We start from the raw sequence: 21,393 nt of genomic DNA, 5'->3' as shown, positions 1-21,393 counted from the left end.
TCATTATTGTGGTATCATACCACTTTGGTATCGGAAAGGAAAAAAAATACCGAAACCGACTTGTATCGAACCAAAAAACTTCGAAATTGACACTGGTACCGATCCTGGTATCGAAGTTGTTAGGGGCGGAAGAGGATCCAGGATTTTTTTCTAGGGGACTCCTTTTGGTAGTTTTTCACTATTTTTAGTAATAATTTCAAAATCATGCAAGGTTTGCACTAATTTTTTCCCCAAACCGACCCCCCCCCCCAAAAAAAACTCCCTGGATCTGCCCCTAGGAGGGGGTATAGGTTCGATAAAAACTTATGTGTATTACAAAATAAAAACATTTATTTACAATGATCTAGTTACAAAATAATTATCTCTTGCAACCTGAAAAAATAAAGTCGTGGCATATCCAATGGATATCAATACGTGTCTTTTATTAATCGGAAACCAAAAGAACGAATATTGATGCTGGTAAAGATATTGTTTGGTCGGTATCGATTCCGTTCGTTATGCTACAGGTACTCGGTATAGTTTATGACACCAAAAGAAAACTTATGTTGAATACAACTCCATTTTCAATAAAATTCATATTTGAATTTTAACGGAAAAATTTTGATCACAACTACGTATATAGTGTTTTTTAAGTTAAAGAATACAAGTTATTAAAAAAATCAAATTAAACGATAAATAAAATATTATTAAATAGAAATACATACTTTGTACCACTTGGCGTTACCTTAATGGCAGTGTTAGTATTCAAGACATGATAATTATAACCAACTTTAATTCTCGTGTATTACATGTGTTGAATAAATATGATGTTATATACTTAGTAATAAAAAATTATATCCTTAAAACTAGTGTGTTACATGGGTTGATCAAATATAATGTAATTTGTTAACACTTCTCAAAATATGGCGTAAAAATAAAGTTTGATATGTTGATTATAAATTCTCTTAAGTTAATTTCTATAACATATCTTTCAGTTGGGTATTATTTTTTTTTATGTTGTTGATAAATGTTAGAGTAAGGGCTGTTTTTTTTAGCTCTTAATTGTTCAGGCCTCTTATTGGTTCAGGGTTCAGCATTTAATGGTTCAGACTGTTTGTTTCACGAGTAGATGTCTGAATGGTTCAGACATTTGCCTCTGAATGATTAAGCACTATACTGAGTCTGAATAGTTAAGACATCTAATCTGAATTGGTCAGACATTTGCCTCTGAACGGTTAAGTGTTATACTAGCTCTTAATGATTCAGACCTCTTACTAGTTCAGCAGTTAATGGTTCAGACATCTTATTGATTCAACACTTAACCATTCAGAAGTTGCCAAACACCCCTAAATGTCCGTTTACAACCTTGTGGTTAAACCCTCCTGACACTTTTGACGCTCCTAAGAAACCTTTGGACATTTACATCCACACAGTTTCCAACATCCTACACTATACAACCTTATGTTACGCTCCTAAGAAACCTTTGGACATTTACATCCACACAGTTTCCAACATCATACACTATACAACCTTATGTTAGTTGATCGTCTATTTAACCGTTAGCAGCAGGGACTTTTTTGTAATCCCGCCTCCTGATTTAGACTCCTGACGCTTTGCAACCAACATCATTAAACTCCTAACACCTTGCAACCTTCGCAACCACCGCCATCACCAAATTTCAACCTTCTCCATTGACACACCCACTTTAAATCCATAATTTGCAATATATACATTTTCACCTGCAAATCTCACTAATTCAACCTTCACTATTAAAAGTCAAAAGTCAGTCATTTTGATTCAAGCATCTATAGATATTCAAATCTCATAAGCAATTCATCGTTTTCAGTATTCAGTGTGTTCAATCGATCATCAATATTCAGTGTGTTCAATTCAGTCAATCATCAATATTCAGTAGCTTCTGAGAAAAAAATGGGGAAAAGTATGGGTCGATCATATAACCAGGAACCGATATACCCGATTACGAAAATAACTGGAACCGAGATTTTATATAGGGTATTTAGTCGGGTAATGATTCACTAGGTTGTCAGTTCTAGGGTCGGGTCGGGTAGTTCACTTTGCTCACCCCTACAAAGACCTCTCTCTATGCACTAACAAACCTTATCAGTTATCACCCGGATTTTGAGGGTAATTTCTTCATCTTGCATTGGTTACCATTAACTATGATATTTTAGCATGCAAACTTATATCGACAAGCATGCCATCATTACCACTACTTAATGAAGCCAAGCAGTGGCGAAGTTTGACCAAAAGTTTCGGGAGAGAGCGGAGAGTCAGGGACCCAATTTATATATTGTAGCAATCATATATAATTTTAAAATTTTCGGACAAAAGATTGAAATTTTACAATTTTAACCGAAACATTGGGGGGAGGGTGCACCCACCGGTTCCCACTAAGCTGCGCCACTGAAGCTAACCATGATTAGTAATTATGCATAATTATACAATTTACACATGGGGGAAATCTATCCCAAAACCACTTTATTTAGAAAATAGCTATAAAAATACACATTTTGATGTGTGTCCGAGTTTGAAAAATTTGTACACTTGAGAAGACCTTTTTTACATATCAATTCTTCGCACGACTTTACTAGCTAAATTGAGGTCTTATGTTTAAATTCCAATCGACTATCAATTCAACACTCAAAACTTTTATTTCATTAACTTACAACTATTTGTTTATTTTGTTACCATTTTTTAGTGAATTTAACTCGAATTAACTAGTTTGTGACCTTGATACATTTTTGCTGCTTTCAAACAAATGTGAAGGTATTTTGGAGATGTTCAAACTTAAAATCATTGCTGATTAAATTGGCCAATCAATTTACAAGATTCATAATTTGGATAAACTTTAACTAATTTTTCTCCCGTAACCACAAACTAATAACCTAGATCAATCATTTAACCACAGGTTAATAACTTTCATCAACCATTTTCACCACATATCACCCCACCCTCATCCTCAAACTTACACAACATAACCATACATGCGTCGTTAGTATGAATATACATTTAGTATGTTCATTAATGTTCTACAAATCAGAATATCAAATGTATAGATTTTTCGGCCAACACATCAAGATTTACTAAATAGATGACCCGGTTCAAAACTACGAGACCCACCTTTCGGCTTTGTTTTTCTTTTTTCCCTCATTCAACCAGCCCATGCCTCACCTGTCGACTTTCTCCTCCATGTTTCCTCGGCCCACAGTTGAACCCCAACCCAATAGTTAGTCTAGCCACATTAATTACACATTTGGCCATCAGATATTATTTAATCATTTTATAGAACTAAGGCCATCAGATATTATTTAATTATTTTATAGAACTAATCATTTAAGTTTTAAATAGTAAGTGTTGGTAAATCAGAGTTTAAATATAAAAATCAACACACAAGATTTGTGGAAACATCTCACAACTCTTTTAATATTAATCAAATCTGACTAAAAATTACAAAATCTCTACATCTATATTTTATATTAAAAATTATTCTTGCTAAACAAGTTATCCAAACTAAACTCAAACTATAAAACCAATTATCCTAAACTAATACCAACTCTAATACTTAATTAATCAGTTAATAAAATAACTAGATAAACATATTAGTTAAAACCACGGTGGAACCAGTGTGATACCAGCCGTAGCACGGGCTATGGCTCAAGCCCGTAGTCGCAGTGTATTTTTGTTATTTTTTTCGGTTTTATACATAGGATACCAATACTATTTGATTTTCGATACCGGTATTGATTTTGCATTGATTGATATCGAGCTCGTCCTTAGTTGAAAAGGACATTTTCACAAAAGTCTTTCTTCGCATTTCTACAGTTTCTCATTATTTTATATCTACAAAATGTTTTAAGTTTGTCTTCTTGCAAATTGACCAAACATGTTACGAAATAAATATATCACATGACTTGTTTTAAAGGCTCATCTCTAATAATTACAAAATAATTTTAAAATCTTATCATGTGTCCTTCAACCAACTGGCAACCTTATTTTCAGTTATAAGATGATATCCGACATTTCTCTTATCTTTTTCAAAACCCACACAAAAATCATATCTTTATTACACGCACTTCGAGCTAGAACAAAACAATCATCACGATGACATATCGTAATAAAAAATGTGTTTTATAAAAAAATAATAATGGATTTTAATAATCTAAACTCTATTACGAGGCTATGCGGTATGAGGTACGTCCCCCATACCGTCGAGGAGTGGCGCCGCGTTCACATCATCCGGCCCCCCCACGTCCCCGTCCTCACCGGCAAGATCACGACGTTGGCGACGATCCAATCTGGTGGGCCCCCATTTGTTTGTGTTTGTGTTTGATTTGTACATTAGGCATTACTACTTGTACATAGTGCATAGAGATGGACCATCCTCCCATACCCTCTACTTTTGTGGGATGGACCATCCTTGGGAGGACTATGACGTGGCGCCTACGTGGCGGATCATCCTCCCTTGGAGGACCATCACCATACCCTCTAGCCTTAATGCATTCATTATTAGTGACTATCCACATTTCTAACTCCTATGTCACATTTATGTTTGTATTAATGTTATAGCCTATATATAGTGGCTCATGTATTTTGTATGAGATACACCAATGAGAAATTCATCTCCCATTCTCTTCTATACATTGCTAATAGGTTCTAGTTATTATATAACACGTTATCAGCACGAAAGTGCTCTCTCTAAAAACCATGATCCATCTTCATTGTTATACTAATCTCGAAGCATAACTAATCGCTGGTCGATCTAAAGAAATCAAACTGAGCCCAGTGAGCCGCCAATCTATTTCTCGTCGATCTGAACCACTATTGTATCGCTAATAACTGCATTTGCAAACATCAGGTAGCTTTTATTTTTTGTATTGATATTGGAATTGAACGTGATTTTGGCGGCTAGGATTAAGCATATATGTTAAATAAAACTGATTGGTTGGGATCTTTACGCATATTATATAAGCTATTATATTAATCTGTATATGTGTATGGTTTAGTGATGCGATAAATTGTTTTCTTATGGTAATTTATAATTAGTAGTATAAGAGCTTTTATGTTTTGTTTTTTTTTCTAGAATGAATGACGTTTTTGGTTAAAGTTCATTCATAACAATATATATATATATATATATATATATATATATATATATATATATATATATATATATATATATTGTTATGAATGAACTTTAACCAAAAACGTCATTCATTCTAGAAAAAAAAACAAAACATAAAAGCTCTTATACTACTAATATATATATATATATATATATATATATATATTTGGTTCATCTAAGAATTATTAGTCACTGTCTTTAGAAGTTCCAATAAACCACTGTTTACTTTAGACAAATATGTTACTCCTGTATTATTGTTGTTGTTGTTGTTGGTGGTGGTGGTGGTGGTAAAGAATTTATATATATATGTTAAAACCTCATGTTGATTAGAGATATGGTTTTATTGGAAAATAAATTCTTGGTTTAGATAGATATTTAAATATCAGTTCAACTATGTTCGTTGCACTCATCGTATAGGTTGGTATCAAGTAATACATAAAATTCATAATACGCATATTGTTTAGGTTGTGGGATTGAGCCCTTTTCCTTACCGGTTATGTCATGACCATGCTTTGTTGGAATCCAGAATCAGGAACAACCAAGAATCTTCTTTCTCGTGTTGCCGATCATCCTCATTGCTTATGACTTCATCGTCAATCTGATTAAGTAGGTTTTATGAAAGCACTTTCGTGCTGATAACGTGACTAAATAGAGTGACTAAGTCACATAATCAACTACTTATGCTCCAGTTATATTTGTGTCCCAAGAGGACAATCACATATTTTTGTAATGAGTCTATTGCACGCCTAAAGCGTGGTAGACTAGTTGATTCCAATAATAAAATTCCTCGAAATTTGGATCAAGTAATTAAGATGGTCAAGTCGAGGTTATAGTAATAAGATCTCCTGAAGAGACAATAGACATGATGGTTCAAGAAGAACCTCAGGTACATGAAAATAAAGAGATCTCGATAAGTTGTATCATGTCTAAGATATGTATGGAATGGAAATAAAATCGACGTCGTTATACTTTTGTATATAATGTAGCGCTTAAAATGATTAAATAACGAGGATCAAGATTTAAGATCTGCCTATGAATGAATATTAAGAAATGATTGGCCAAAAATGGAAAGACGCAAATAAGGTAAAGCTGAATTCTCTAAAGACATGGAAAGTAACTGGACCAATAGTACATACAACTGAAGTTGTGAAATATGTTGGATATAAACGAGTCTTTTATGCGAATTATGTGAAAATAAAATTGAGTGATATAAGGAAAAATTTTTGGCACAATAATTTTCGCAAAGACCTATGATTGATTATGAGGAGACGTATTCTCCAGTGGTGGATGCATTGACTTTCCAATATTTTGTTAGTCTGGTAATATAAAGAGAGAATTGTTATTCGTCTTATAAATGTTATGTATCATTTGATACTGAGATTTTACATGAAAGTCCCGAAGGATTAAATTATGTAGGTCATGTAAAGTAAGTTCTCGAGAACAATGTGATCATTGTATACATATTCGGATTTTGAATAGGTTATGATTTTTTTACACGTTGGATATAATTGAAACTTCTGATGAGTTTCTAAAGCAATTGGGTGCTTAAAAGGTTAATTGAAACATCTTAACGATGTAATACTTGTGCACCAAGAAACGTACATAGAAACTTGTATCCAGTAATTGCGATATCTCAATAAATAGTGTACACGCATGGTACAATATGGATTTTGAAGATAAAAGCAAGTGTTCATGACATTTTTGCATATGATATAGATATCAATGTGTTATATGGGTAAGTTTATATAGCAAAACTCATGAAGAGTGAATGCACATGTATACTTGAATAAGATGGGCAGAATTCCCTCATGGATTAAGAATTCCCTCAAGAACGTACTATATAAAGTTGACAAAATACGTATGGGCTAAAACAGTTGGGTCGAGTGTTCTACAACTCGAGATATTCGCATAAAGAGGGATATAAGTTTGATTAAACTAGCCATGTTCTATGAACATTCTACTTTTAAAAGTTCACTATAATCGCAATTTAAAGTAATGATGTCTAGGCATCATTGAGAGAAATTGTCGAGCTTTTAGAGGGAGAACTTTTGAATGACCTTGGTACGGTCTAATTATTACTCGAACTGCAGTTCGAGCATATATGTAATTATATTTTACTAATCCCTCAAGTACATCTAGAAGATGATGTTTGGATATTTTAGTATGGACATAGTTGAACCTTAAAGTATATTAAAGGTTGTTAAGTCATTTGTTATAAGAAATGCCTATTATCATCTCCTACCAAAGTAGAGATTCTCATTGTAGAAGTACCATCGTTAAATGCATAAGTGCACTAATATGTTTTGCTAGCTATGTATGTGTCACACCCCGATTTCCACACATTTCATCGGTGGGCTCGGTGGGGGATTACCGTGACGTAGTTGGCAACAATATAGTCAAACCACACAATATTTAAATGCACAGCGGAAGCATAAAGATAGATATATTTCAACCATCGAATGTAATATCCAAGTATCACAAGTAGTCGAAATAAATCCACAGGGGATCAAAATAAAATAGAGATATTGTTCAACAAATAGTGGCATCCCAAGCTTGCGAGACTCTAACGATGCTAAGGAGAGGCTAGCCTATTTCGTGTAGAACCTGCATTTAATCTTTTTGGGGAAAATACGTCAGTTTACACTGGTAAATACATTCAACCGACACTTTTGTAACAGGTTTAATAAAATTGATTTGAATGCACAAGGCACAAACTCTTTATAACTTGGGATAATTAATCAATCAACTTGTAAAAGAATTATATGTTCACTATGCGTTCAGTCGCCCGGGTCGTGCCGGGTTTAAGGTTAATAGACACGCCACATAGCATAAAGCCGTGGCGGGAAACCAACAGTTATACCTTTATAAATATGGACACATTGTCGGGTGTACGCCTACACCCGCGTGTCAAGGTCGTGGCCATTTCGTAAAATGCTGCCAAGGATATCCAGGATATGGTCATTAAGCTCCCAAAGGCGTAAAGCCAACAAAACCAATTTTTAAACGGGTCATATTGATAATACCCAACTTCTAATGAGTTAGGGTCAATTGCCCAACCAAGCGGTATTTTGTATACCGTAACCCAAGCCCGTATAACGGAAAATAAGTTAAAAGTATTTACCTGAGCAAGTAATAACCTCAACAAACAAATGCAAGTATCTTTTACTGGTCTCCTATTCTGGAACGAAGGTTTATAACAACCTATTAGAATCCTAACGGGTCTTTAATTTAGCCTTAGCTTAGACCGGTCAGTTTCAAAGGATAATTACTGTTTAATCGCATGAAAGGCGAAAACCGGGAATGGAATGTGGTTTGGACCCAACGAGTTTGAAGACTTGTTTTATATGGGTAATAAAAACACATTCTGGATTTCGAAGTAAAAACGATAAGGTTTGGCCCGTTTCGGCTAGCTTATGTAAACTAGTTACATAAACCGTACCGTATGCGCAAATGGCGTAACGGGTAACCGTAAGAGTCCTACACAAGTTTCCTAAGTTAATATGCTCTAAAGAGGTTGTGGTATCAGTAGGATACCTTCCATTAAGCCCATAACGAGTTTAATCCCAATATACGCCCCGTAGGGGTATTTTGGTCATTTTAAAGATTATAAAAGAGGTTTCCGAGTTCTACAGGAAATCTGAGTTTTTCCGAACAGGTTAAAAAGTTCAAAATACTTTATTTATTATTTAAAATCAGTAGCAACTGGATTCGGGTCAAAATACCATGTAGAACTCATTTTACGTCCGAAAAGGGTATATTCGTTATTTACCGAATCAATGCCATAACCGCAGGTTATGAGCAGGTTAAAAATAATTAAAAATCTTTAAAAATCTCGAAATATTATTTTACATCAGTGTGTAAAAGGTTTGGTGTCGAAATTTGGGTTTAGATAGGTTTTATGCTAATTGCGCCGTTTAATTACTAAAGTTTCCTTTATTGCGCTAATTAGCATAACTCCTATTCTAGACCTCGGATTGACATGAAATTTTAGGGACATGCTTAGAAATCAATAACTAAGGTTATTGTCCTATCACATGTCCAAAATTCTCGTTTTAAAGTCCAAAGGGCGTTATGGTCAACATTTAAGCATATAACGGAAATGTGCAAACGACTCGGACAAACAACGAACCGGTCACAGAGGGTTATACCATCATGTAACCTGGTCCTAAAAGAGTCCTAAGACGTATCTAAATCATACCATAACGGGTCAGAACTGAAGTCAAAGCAAAAGTCAAAGTTTTGCGACTTTCGGTTCCGAACCGGGTCAAAACAGTAAATGGTCGGATCAAACAAGCTTAGACCAGTTATAATACTTACTATCATGTTATATGAGTGTCAAAACAGGTTACACGCCATCTACATTACTGATTATGTATAAAATCGAAAGTTAGCATTCTGTTGACTTTTTCTTAGCAACTTTGACCCGATATTTGGACTAGTTAGAGTGGGAATAAGAGGGTGCCCTTTTAAGGGTTAAATGCCCACATGATTACCAACATATAACTACCTTTGTTTCGATTAATCTCTGGACCATTTGTGATTAACCGTTAAGTCAATCGTTAATTACGACGGATTGACTTTTAAGCTATAACTAAGCAAAAACTAAACCAAGAAGGGTTAGGCACACTTACAGAAGTTTGGTACACGACCAGAGATGCTAGGAGAGTGTTCTTGAGCTCCAGAAGTGATCAAGAAAGCAGATTGAGGTGTGAAGAACAATGTTGCAACTTAAGGCCCTTTTATAGTAGTTTAGGCACCTTAGATCTTTGCCAACAAGTGCTACAAGTGTTCCTAGATTATCAACATCTGTCCCTGAGTGCTAGGGGACGTTTAGGGGGCGCCCATGCTGCTCATAATGGCTCATATGTCGGTTAAAACATCAAACAGTGGTTCTGTCCACGTTTTCTGCATCTGGGGCATTGACGCGACTCGCGTAAAGGTCCTCTTAACCTTTACGCGGCCCGCCAGAATCCTTCTGACAGAGCCCGTATCATCTACTGTCATCGCGGCCCACGTAAAGTCCTTGCAACCTTTACGCGGCCCGCCTGAGACCTGTTTGTAAGATTTTTCAAATCTTTTCAATTATTACTGTTGGCCTTTGGCGATTCGAATGGGTAACTTTGCACTTTGGGCCTCTTTTATTTACGTATAAGGGCCTCGTGACTTTTACCCGCGCCGTTAAGTCCTCGGTTAGTTTATTACTACCCGAAAAGTCCTAACTTTCAATGTTGACGCTTTTAACCCCTCGCATACGAATTTGATCATAACTTCCTCGTTTTAAAACGGAACTTGGCGAAATTTATATAGTATATTCTAGTGAGCGTAATTTACCATTACAAAGCCTCGGGTTTGTTAAAGGGTCACTCAGAGGTATAACTTAAACATGTTGACACATTTAACCCCTGTAGTTTGTAATCTCTCACTTTCTTCCATTTTTCGTTCCGTACGATCCATGATTTATTCGTTTGGAGGTACGAGCATCATTTAGGGTTACTGTACAGTATATTTATCCCTTGTTGACATTTTGAACCCTCGGATTCACATACTTTCTATGTTTGTCAACTTTAGTCCTTATTTAGTATTTATTACCACGTGTAAACTTATGACACGTGTCAATACATTATAGGACGCAAAATTTCGAGGTGTTACATCCTCACCCCTTTAAAAGAAATCTCGACCTCGAGATTTATTGAAATAAATGAGGGTACTTTTCTTTCATCTTGGATTCTACTTCCCACGTGTACTCGGGACCTCTACGGGCATCCCATTTTACCTTCAAAATCGGTATATACTTCCTGCGAAGCTTCTTAACCTGTCGATCCTCGATCGACACCGGTTTTTCTACAAATTTTAAGCTTTCATCGATGTGTACATCTATATGCGGTATAACCAGTGATTCATCAGCGAAACACTTTTTCAGATTACAGATGTGGAACACATTGTGGATACCACTTAGCTCTTTTGGTAAGTTTAATTTATAGGCAACCGATCCGACACGTTCGATTACCTTGAAAGGTCCAATATATCTCGGGCTTAACTTGCCTTTCTTACCGAATCGCATCACCCCCTTCCAGGGTGATACCTTAAGCAATACCTTGTCGCCTACTTCGAAATTGAAAGGCTTACGCTTCAAATCTGCGTAGCTTTTCTGCCTATCCCGGGCAACTTTCAATCGATCGCGAATTTGGACAATCTTGTCCGTTGTTTCAAATATTATATCAGGTCCTGTCATCTGGACATCTCCAATTTCTGCCCAACAAACCGGCGTTCTACACTTTCTACCATATAGGGCTTCAAAAGGTGCAGCCTTAATGCTCGTATGGTAGCTGTTGTTATAGGAGAACTCGACCAATGGTAGGTGGTTATCCCAACTACCACCTAAGTCGATCGCACATGCACGAAGCATGTCTTCCAATGTTTGGATTGTACGCTCACTCTGTCCATCTGTCTGAGGGTGGTAAGCCGTACTGAAGTTCAAACATGTGCCCAAGGATTGTTGGAAACTTTTCCAAAAGTGTGACGTGTACCTGGTATATCTATCAGAGATAATAGACACAGGCACGCCATGAAGGGCTACAATCTTATCTACAAACAACTGGGCTAACATATCGGAGCTATGAGTCTCCTTTATGGGTAGGAAATGTGCTGACTTGGTCAGTCTATCAACTATTACCCATATTGTATCGTTTCCCTTCTTTGTCTTTGGCAACTTGGTGATGAAATCCATCGTCACCATTTCCCACTTCCACTCGGGAAGTTCGGGCTGTTGTAGCAAGCCTGACGGCTTTTGATGTTCAGCTTTTACTTGCGCATAAGTCAAACATTTTGCTACATAGGTGGCTATAGACTTCTTCAAGCCTATCCACTAAGAGTTTGCCTTCAAGTCCTGGTACATCTTATCAGCTCCAGGATGAACGGAATATCGGGAACTGTGGGCTTCCTGAAGAATAACGTCTCGAAGACCTCCGTACACAGGAACCCATATCCTTCCATTTAATCTCAGAATTCCGTCTTTGCCATAGGATAACTGTTCTTCAGTTACTCCTAGCTTATGACACGTGTCAATACATTATAGGACGCAAAATTTCGAGGTGTTACAGTATGGTTATAATATCTTTCACTTGAGCTTATTGTCATGATATAACCTTTGTCAAGCGAAGAGACATTGGAATGAGTTCAAAGAAATATTTCAGGTATAAACGATATTTGATTATATTTTTCTAACCCATCAAAACAAGTTTGGTTAGTCTTGTAGATGCAAGAATGTAACAAAACACAGTCGTGCACATTAAAGGATCAAACGACAAATCATTGGCTACAAAAGTTTTGTTCGACTTTCAAGGAAGATGGGCACACGTCACTTAAAGGATACATATTAAAATGAGGGGGAGACTTATTCAAGTTGCACTCTTTTTCCCTTGACTAAGTTTTGTTCCATTGGGTTTTCTTAGTAAGGTTTTTAATTAGGCAACATACCTGATCCAGAAGTATTAGAGGGAGATAATACGCGCTGCACTCTTTTTCCCTTAGCTGAGGTTTTGTCCCACTGGGTTTTCCTAGCAAGGTTTTTAACGAGGCAGCATCACCAAGCGTATTAAAGAATAGTATATCATCATGTGGATAGTCAAGGGGGAGTATTATAAATGCATCCATTATTAGTGACTATCCACATTTCTAACTCCCATGTCACATTTATGTTTGTATTAATGTTATGAGGGAGGTTCATTTGAGAAGAATCTTCTTAAAAGAAGAAAAAATGAATTAATCTAGACCCTATTTTTTTTTATCAATGGTTGTGAATCAAGATATTATTTTTGTCCACTTTTAATTAATGCTTTAATTACTAAGGGTAGTATAGACATTTTGATGTAGAATATTAATAAATATTTTAAAGAGTTACTTAAGTCTTATTAATGCAACAATAAATTCCTTCTTCACCATCATTAATGTATTGACTCCTACACAAATTTTATTAGAAGTGACAAAATTATTTAAAAATTTTGTGTCCTACACATATTTTATTATGAGTTGTATAAGTCTGAGTCCTACACATTCTGTATCCTACACCAAAATATTGTTTTAATAGTGTATGAAACTTTGAAAATGTAAGATCATGTGCAGGATTGTTTTTATTGTGTAAGGTGCATAACTATTTTATAAGATAGGCTCATTAAATGATTAGAGTTCACTAATTTGAATACCAAAAATAAATAATAGACTCTTTAAATGATTTGTTCAAATTACCTTTATATCATTTATTCTTTTTATTCTTAATTTTTAATTCTTCTCATTTGAACTCTCCACTTAATGTTATAGCCTATATATAGTGGCTCATGTATTTTGTATGAGATACACCAATAAGAAATTTATCTCCCATAATCTCATTCTCTTCTATACATTGCTAATATGTTCTAGTTATTATATAACAAACTCTTCGTTGTTGGTCGACAACGAACCAGACTTCAAAAATAACTAGTGGTGGTCCCACCTTTTCACATATTATAAACTAATGGGCATTCACTAACATAACCTTAATTTCTTTTTGTCCCCTTATCATTTTCTATTTTGTCAAGGTCCACTAGTTTACAATCCATGAAAATGTGGGACCACCACTGGTCTGAAGTTGAAACCGTTGTCGGCCAAAATCCATTATTCTAAAAAAAATCAATCAAATACGTATATTGCTTGGTTGATAACTTTTATTAAAAAAATTTTGTTTGGTGAAACATCCCATCTCTTCATCAACATTTTACTCATTCACTTCTCCTAACCTTAATTTTCTAGTTCTTCCCAATCGATATCTATGGATCTACATATCTCTCTATTATAATAAATCAAACCTTCAAAATCCTACTTGTCAACACCACAAGCCATGCCTTCTCTCTCTCTCCTACATGTCAATCCCACATTCATTTTGTCCACGTGTCCACTCCTCCTTTTTCCGGTTAATTGTTTTTTTTAAAGAATTGCTAAATGTCAAACACCATTAATGAGGGCAGAGAAATTTGCGTTCTCCCTCTTCTCTCTTCTGCAAGTCAAAGCAACCAGCCAAAACCCTAATCCCAAATTCTTTCCCTTTCCTCGCCGTCTTCTTCTTCTCTCCTCCTTTCCTTCTCTGCATCCTACAGATGAATACCCTTTCGAGTTTGGATTCAAAATTTCAGAATCGCACCTACTGTGTCCCTGTTGTTCAACAAAGATAGATTATTCAGTCCCATGTTCGCATAAAACTCCAACTTTATTCAACAAACACAGATCCTACGGCTGTGTTTGAATTTGAAACTTAATCCGACGGTATAGATCATCATTCACACGGATTGAGGTTTGAAATTGTGTTCCTCTTCATTGCCCTAATCCTCCGATGAAGTCTTTAAAGCCATACCATTTCTCCTTCTCTCTCCGTTGTTCATCTGCTTTGGTTTTGCTGGTAATTTTTTTTTTGTTAAACTTTCTATACTTTTTAATTTTTTGTTGTTTATGAACTGAATTATTCAACTTATTCTACAGGGTGTTAGTGATTGAAGAAAGGTTTGCTGTTGTTTCAAAAAATCAGGTATGTGAAATTCACCTTTGAACTTAATTTTTGTTTTAGTTTAATGTTTAGGGATTAGATTGTGCAATTAGTCCATTTTGTTAATTTTTGTTACTATTACATGTGTTTTAGGGACTGATTTAGTTATATTATAGTTTTTCATAGTTGTAATTCACCTTTGAACTGAATTATTACATGTGTTTTAGGGACTGATTTAGATATAAATGTGTTTTAGTGACTGATTTAGATATATTATAGTTTTCCATAGTTGTAATTCACCTTTGAACTGAATTATTACATGTGTTTTAGGGACTGATTTAGATATAAATGTGTTTTAGGGACTGTTTTAGATATATTATAGTTTTCCATAGTTGTAATGAACTGAATTATTACATGTGTTTTAGGGACTGATTTAGATATAATAGTGTTTTAGGGACTGATTTAGTTATATTATAGTTTTCCATAGTTGTAATTCACCTTTGAACTGAATTATTACATGTGTTTTAGGGACTGATTTAGATATAAATGTGTTTTAGGGAATTCTTGCTGTTTGGTTACAGCATATGTTTCTGTCATTGCTGATTAAAGAGATTAATGATGTTTTAGAGACAGTTTTAGGGAATAAGTTGTTTCAAAAAGCTTAGCCAAACATGCTCTTAGATATCAATGTATTTTAGGGACTGTTTTAGCTTTGAACTTAATTTTTCGTGATATACTTTTGTTTTAGTGACTGTTTTAGAGATTTTATGATTTATGATGTTTTAGGGACAGATTTAGATAAATTTCCATATTGTGACTGCTAAAATGTGTTTTAGGTACTGTTTTTGTGACACCCCAGGATAACCGGGAAAACCTTAAAACTTAACTAGCTTCCTCAGTGAGTGCCATCAAATTTCGGGACGAAATTTCTTTCAACTTGGGGATGATGTGACAACTCGAAATTTAGAACCTTTCTTGTGCCTCGATGTAACATGCTTGTACGTTATGTGATTAGTTGACTGATTAAACTTAATGATAAACGTGAACCTTTTATGTGATATGTACCTTGTTATGTGTGCATTTGTATGTATATATGTATGTGTTATATGTGAGCCGAGAACCCGACCGAGAACAAGGGACCCGACTCGAGACCATGAGGTCTCGAGTGTATAGTAACCGGCTTGGGCCTTTGGGCCGTAAACCCTCAACCGAAACCCATTAAGGGTGCACCACTTGAACTAGCATATATATATATCACACCCTAGTTAACCTTGTCATTTTTGAACATCACAACACACACACACTCTCCTATCTTCTCTCTCACTAAAACCCTAGAGACACAAGCACACTCCTCACTTTCGGTTTGGACTCTTGGAATCGGCTCACACACAATCGGTTGGAAGCTCACACACATCCTCGAAATCCATCAACCGGTTAGTGTTTCTTGATGTTATTGTTGAATGTTAGTGATTCATGTTGTGTTTTGGTGTTTGGATTGATGGTTATAACATTATGTTGCTTGCTAAGTTTTCACATGAAAAATGATTTGTTTGCTTGATAGAAGATAGCTATTGGTTGTCAAATGATGATATTACATGTATAATGGTGATAAATCGGTTAACAAGTCTTCATTTCGGATATATGGCATGTAGAGTTATGATAATTGTGTCTAAATGAAGCTTAAACCATTGGATGTAAATGTTCATGAAATCGGACTAGTTTATGTTAATGACAAATCCTAGTTAAGAATGTGTTGCTAGCAAGATGAGTATTGATATTTAGTTTGGTGTTATAACTCTTGTCCGAAAATGCATAATATGGGTGAATGCGAATTGTTTATGTTATGAATATTTGAAGAACTTGATGAATGTGCTTTGAATATGTGAAGAACAACTTGAATATGCAATGAAGGGGTGTTGAATATTTGAAATCTGCATTGTTTGATCCATTTTGAGTAAATATTAGACAACAAAACATGTTTAGTGGCTGGTACATATTTCTGCATGAATTCTATTGGATAGTACGATCTGCGCAGAATCAGCAACTGTTGGGGAGTCGGAACCCCTGGTTGCGACTCGAAACATCCACGTTGCGACACCAGTTGCGAGTCGAGAACACCTGGTTACGACTCGCAACCATAGCATGACAAGCCGAAACCACGGTTGCGACATGGGTTGCGACTCGCAACCATCCATGATCAACATAAACAGCATGACTCGAAACCATGCTTACGAGTCCGGTTACGACTCGAGACCAAAAGCAGCACAACCCGAGACCGGGGTTGCGAGTCCGGTTGCGACTCGAGACCTCACTTATTGGACTTGCTCAGTTATGGGCCTAAGTTAGTGGGCCGGACTTATGGACTTCTGTGCTACTGTTGACGTGTTGTTTGGGCCTGTTATCACGAGCCCAACTGTTAGGGCCTCACACTTAGACTTTGGGTTGTATATGACTGTTAACTGTGAACTGTTGATGTTAAACGTGTTTGCCATGATCAATACGTGTTGAACATTCGTGCACTGCTTGGCTTGAATCTGATACGAAAAATATCTGTGATAGGACCTAATTGATTACCTGCAATTGATTGACCTTTCTGTGTTACTACCGAGCAAACCAAGGTGAGTTCACACCCTCTACAAAGCATGGGATTCCCTGGGTTGGGAACGGGGTTAAGGAACGTGGGTTCCTCGTCCTCCTTGGGTAGGACGGCTATGGCTCAGGAATGTGATTCCTCGTCCGGATGGACGGATAACACGTACTAGACTAAAACTCTATCACGAAGTCCCTCCTTTTTTTGTATCGACTAATCGCCGGGCCAATGGCGAGCGGGTCATTAGTTAGATAGCGCTATTTAGGTCTGACAAACCTCACACCGTGCCGCAGAGGACGGGCGTGAACTAATGGATCTGGGGCACGTCAATGATGATAGACATTGATGTTTTCAGGGCACATAAACATGACTACAGTCAGCAGTCGATATGGTAACGAGTCTAGTGTACGCATGGGGTAGCCCCCACGGCCGAAATGCCTGATAACTAACATGGGGTAGCCCCCACGGCTGGAGTGCCGGAGTAACTGGGAATGAACATGTCACGTTTTTAAACTATGGGGTAACCCCCACGGCAGGATGCCAGTAAAGGAAACTGTTTTCGGAATAACTAAAACAAACACCCAACCGTGAACTCACTCAACTAGTTGTTGACTCGTTACTACATGCTTTGCAGGACCATAGATACTCAGCTGGAGCTTGCATGGAGGAGAGTCGTTGTGGGACACGGATTGCTGCGTGTCATGTTTTATTTGAAAACATTTGAACTTATGTTATAACTCTAAACTTATGCTTCCGCTTACAACTTAAACTTTGTTTGTTTGAAACACCAATCGTATTGGTTAAACTTTTATAACTGTCTATATGCTTGTTCAGTATGATTGGTGGCTGGATCCTGGTCAGTCACGCCTCCAAGCGGTAGTACTCCGCAGGTGGGATTCTGGGGGTGTGACAGATTGGTATCAGAGCCATTGGTTATAGTGAACTAGGTTTTAATAAAAGAGAAACATTTTTGTTAAAGCCAGACTATAACCGATACAGTGCTCAACGGTCCACAACGACGCTCCACTCCACATGCAAGGCTCGACATTCTAGGTGATATGATATGTGTATATAGCCTATTTGCTAGTTACATAGTACATTGCTCATGGTATGCTTGATTAGTATAACTACTGTTGTTTGAACACGTGCGTGCTTACCCTATCCTACTATCGTACTTTCGCGAATCTCTCTCACTCGTATTACTCTTGTTATGAAGAAACATGTCTGGACGCGTTAACATGACACAAGCCCAGTTGACCGCACTGATCAACGAACGAGTTGCCGCAGCACTCGCAGCTGCACACGCAGGAGGTATATCCTGCAGTCCGAAATTGTTCTAGGATCATTTGGATCATACTCTCGTGAACCAACCTTTGTGTTAACCTCTGTCTTTCTTTCACCTACCTTAGGTCAATACGCTCAGGCACCGGTGTGCACTTTTAAGACCTTTATGGACTGTCGACCCACTACTTTTAGCGGAACTGAAGGAGCAGTAGGTCTCCTACACTGGTTTGAGAAACTGGAATCTGTGTTCGAAATGTGTGAATGCCCTGAAGCGCGCAGGGTAAAGTATGCTACTGGTACTCTCGAGGGTTTGGCCCTCACGTGGTGGAATGCTCAAGTGCAAATGCTGGGGTTGGTTGCTGCCAACGCCACCCCATGGGAAACTTTCAAGGAAATGGTCAAGGAGGAATACTGCAGTCGCGACGACATTCATAAGCTGGAAGATGAGTTCTACAATCTCAAGATGACGGGGTCAGAGATTGAGGCGTACACTAAGAGATCGCATGAGCTTGCCTTGTTGTGTCCTACTATGGTGGATCCTCCCTACAAGCGAATTGAACTCTATCTCAAGGGCTTGGTGCCAGAGATCCAAAGTCATGTGACTTCAGCAAACTTGACTACTATTCAGCAGGTTGTTCAGTTGGCTCACCGTCTCACCGACCAAGCGGTGGAGCAGAACAAGTTACCAAAGCGTATAGGTGCTGCAACTACTTCTGGTACTTCTAGTGGGGACAAACGGAAATGGGATGGAACTTCAAGCAAGGGTTCAACTTCTGTGCAATCTCAGTCTCAGCAGAGAAAGACTGACGACCACAAGAGCCCCAGTCAGCAGTCGTCTGGTGGTCAAAGTCATGGTGGGTACAAGGGGAATCACCACAAATGCAATCGTTGCAACCTACACCACAGTGGGCCATGCAGCAGGGGCAACTGTCATCGGTGCAACAAGCCTGGTCATGTTGCAAAGGATTGCAGGAGCGCATACCCCGCCAATCAGAATCGTCAGCAACCTCAGCAGAACCAGCGACAGCAGCAGGGTAACAACAAAGGGTGCTTTCAGTGTGGAGCTGAAGGCCACTTCAAGAAAGATTGTCCCCAACTGAACCAGAACAACAACAACAACAATCAGGGGAATGGTAACAATGGGAACAACAACAATGGTGCTAGGGGACGAGTGTTCGTGATTGGTCAAGGTGAAGCAAGGAATGATCCCAACGTTGTGACGGGTAAGTTCCTTCTCGACGACTTTTATGTTACAGTCTTATTTGATTCGGGTGCCGATACTAGCTATGTGTCACTAGAAGTTAGTAAAATGCTTAAGCGTATTCCAACACCCCTGAGCGACAAGCACACTGTAGAGCTAGCTAATGGTAAGAATTTGGAAGCCTCGCACGTAGTCAAGGGTTGCCAACTTGTTCTCGCTGACCAGACCTTCTCTATTGATCTTATCCCTATTGTCTTGGGTAGTTTCGACGTTGTCATTGGGATGGATTGGTTATCCCAACACCGAGCAGAGATTCTTTGCAACGAGAAGATCGTTCGTATTCCTGGTTTAGGTGGTGAACCTCTCATGATTCGTGGCGACAAGAGAAGTGCTGTTGAGAACATCATCTCTCTTCTTAAGGTCCAGAAGTGCTTACGAAAGGGCCACACTGCGATTTTGGCTCTAGTTACTGATACCACAGAGAAAGAGAAGAGGCTAGAAGATTTTCCAGTTGTACGTGACTATCCTGAGGTATTCCCTGAGGAATTACCTGGTCTTCCGCCCCATCGCCAAGTCGAGTTTCAGATTGAACTAGCTCCTGGAGCTGCGCCTGTAGCACGTGCACCTTATCGTTTGGCTCCATCCGAGTTGGAGGAACTCTCCACGCACCTACAAGAACTCTTGGATAAGGGTTTTATTCGTCCTAGCTCATCGCCTTGGGGAGCTCCAGTACTATTTGTGAAGAAGAAGGACGGTACTTTCAGAATGTGTATCGACTATCGTGAACTCAACAAGGTGACTGTGAAGAACCGTTATCCTCTACCGCGCATTGACGACTTGTTCGACCAGTTGCTGGGGTCGAGCTACTATTCAAAGATCGATCTGAGATCGGGATATCACCAGTTGAGAGTTCGAGAAGAGGATGTCTCTAAGACAGCCTTTAGGACTCGATATGGGCACTATGAGTTTTTAGTCATGCCGTTTGGGCTGACGAACGCACCCGCAGTCTTCATGGACTTGATGAATCGAGTGTGCAAGCCCTACCTAGACAAGTTTGTTATAGTCTTCATCGACGACATCCTGATCTATTCTAAGAGTAAAGAGGAGCACGAACAGCATCTACGACTTATTCTAGAACTCCTTCGGAAGGAACCGCTTTACGCAAAATTCTCGAAATGCGACTTCTGGCTTCGTGAAGTCCATTTCCTAGGACACGTGGTGAACAAGGATGGGATTCACGTTGATCCATCCAAAGTGGACTCTATTAAGAACTGGCCTGCACCTCGTACACCAAAGGAAATTCGCCAATTCTTGGGATTGGCAGGTTACTACAGGAGATTCATTAAGGATTTTTCTAAGATCGCGCAGCCTCTCACCCTACTAACGCAGAAAGGCGTTGTTTATCATTGGGGAAATGCACAAGAGTTAGCTTTTCAGCACCTAAAGGATAGACTTTGTAGTGCACCTATCCTTTCACTGCCAGAGGGCACAGAAGATTTTGTGGTTTACTGTGATGCATCAATTCAAGGTCTTGGTTGTGTATTGATGCAACGAGATAAGGTCATAGACTACGCCTCACGACAACTCAAAGTTCACGAGAAGAACTACACTACGCATGATTTGGAGCTGGGAGCTGTTGTTTTCGCACTTAAGTTATGGCGACATTACCTATACGGAACCAAGTG

This window comes from Helianthus annuus, chromosome 5, assembly GCF_002127325.2.
Source record: "Helianthus annuus cultivar XRQ/B chromosome 5, HanXRQr2.0-SUNRISE, whole genome shotgun sequence".
In the NCBI taxonomy this organism is placed as follows: Eukaryota; Viridiplantae; Streptophyta; class Magnoliopsida; order Asterales; family Asteraceae; genus Helianthus; species Helianthus annuus.
This window is presented reverse-complemented; position numbering follows the sequence as displayed.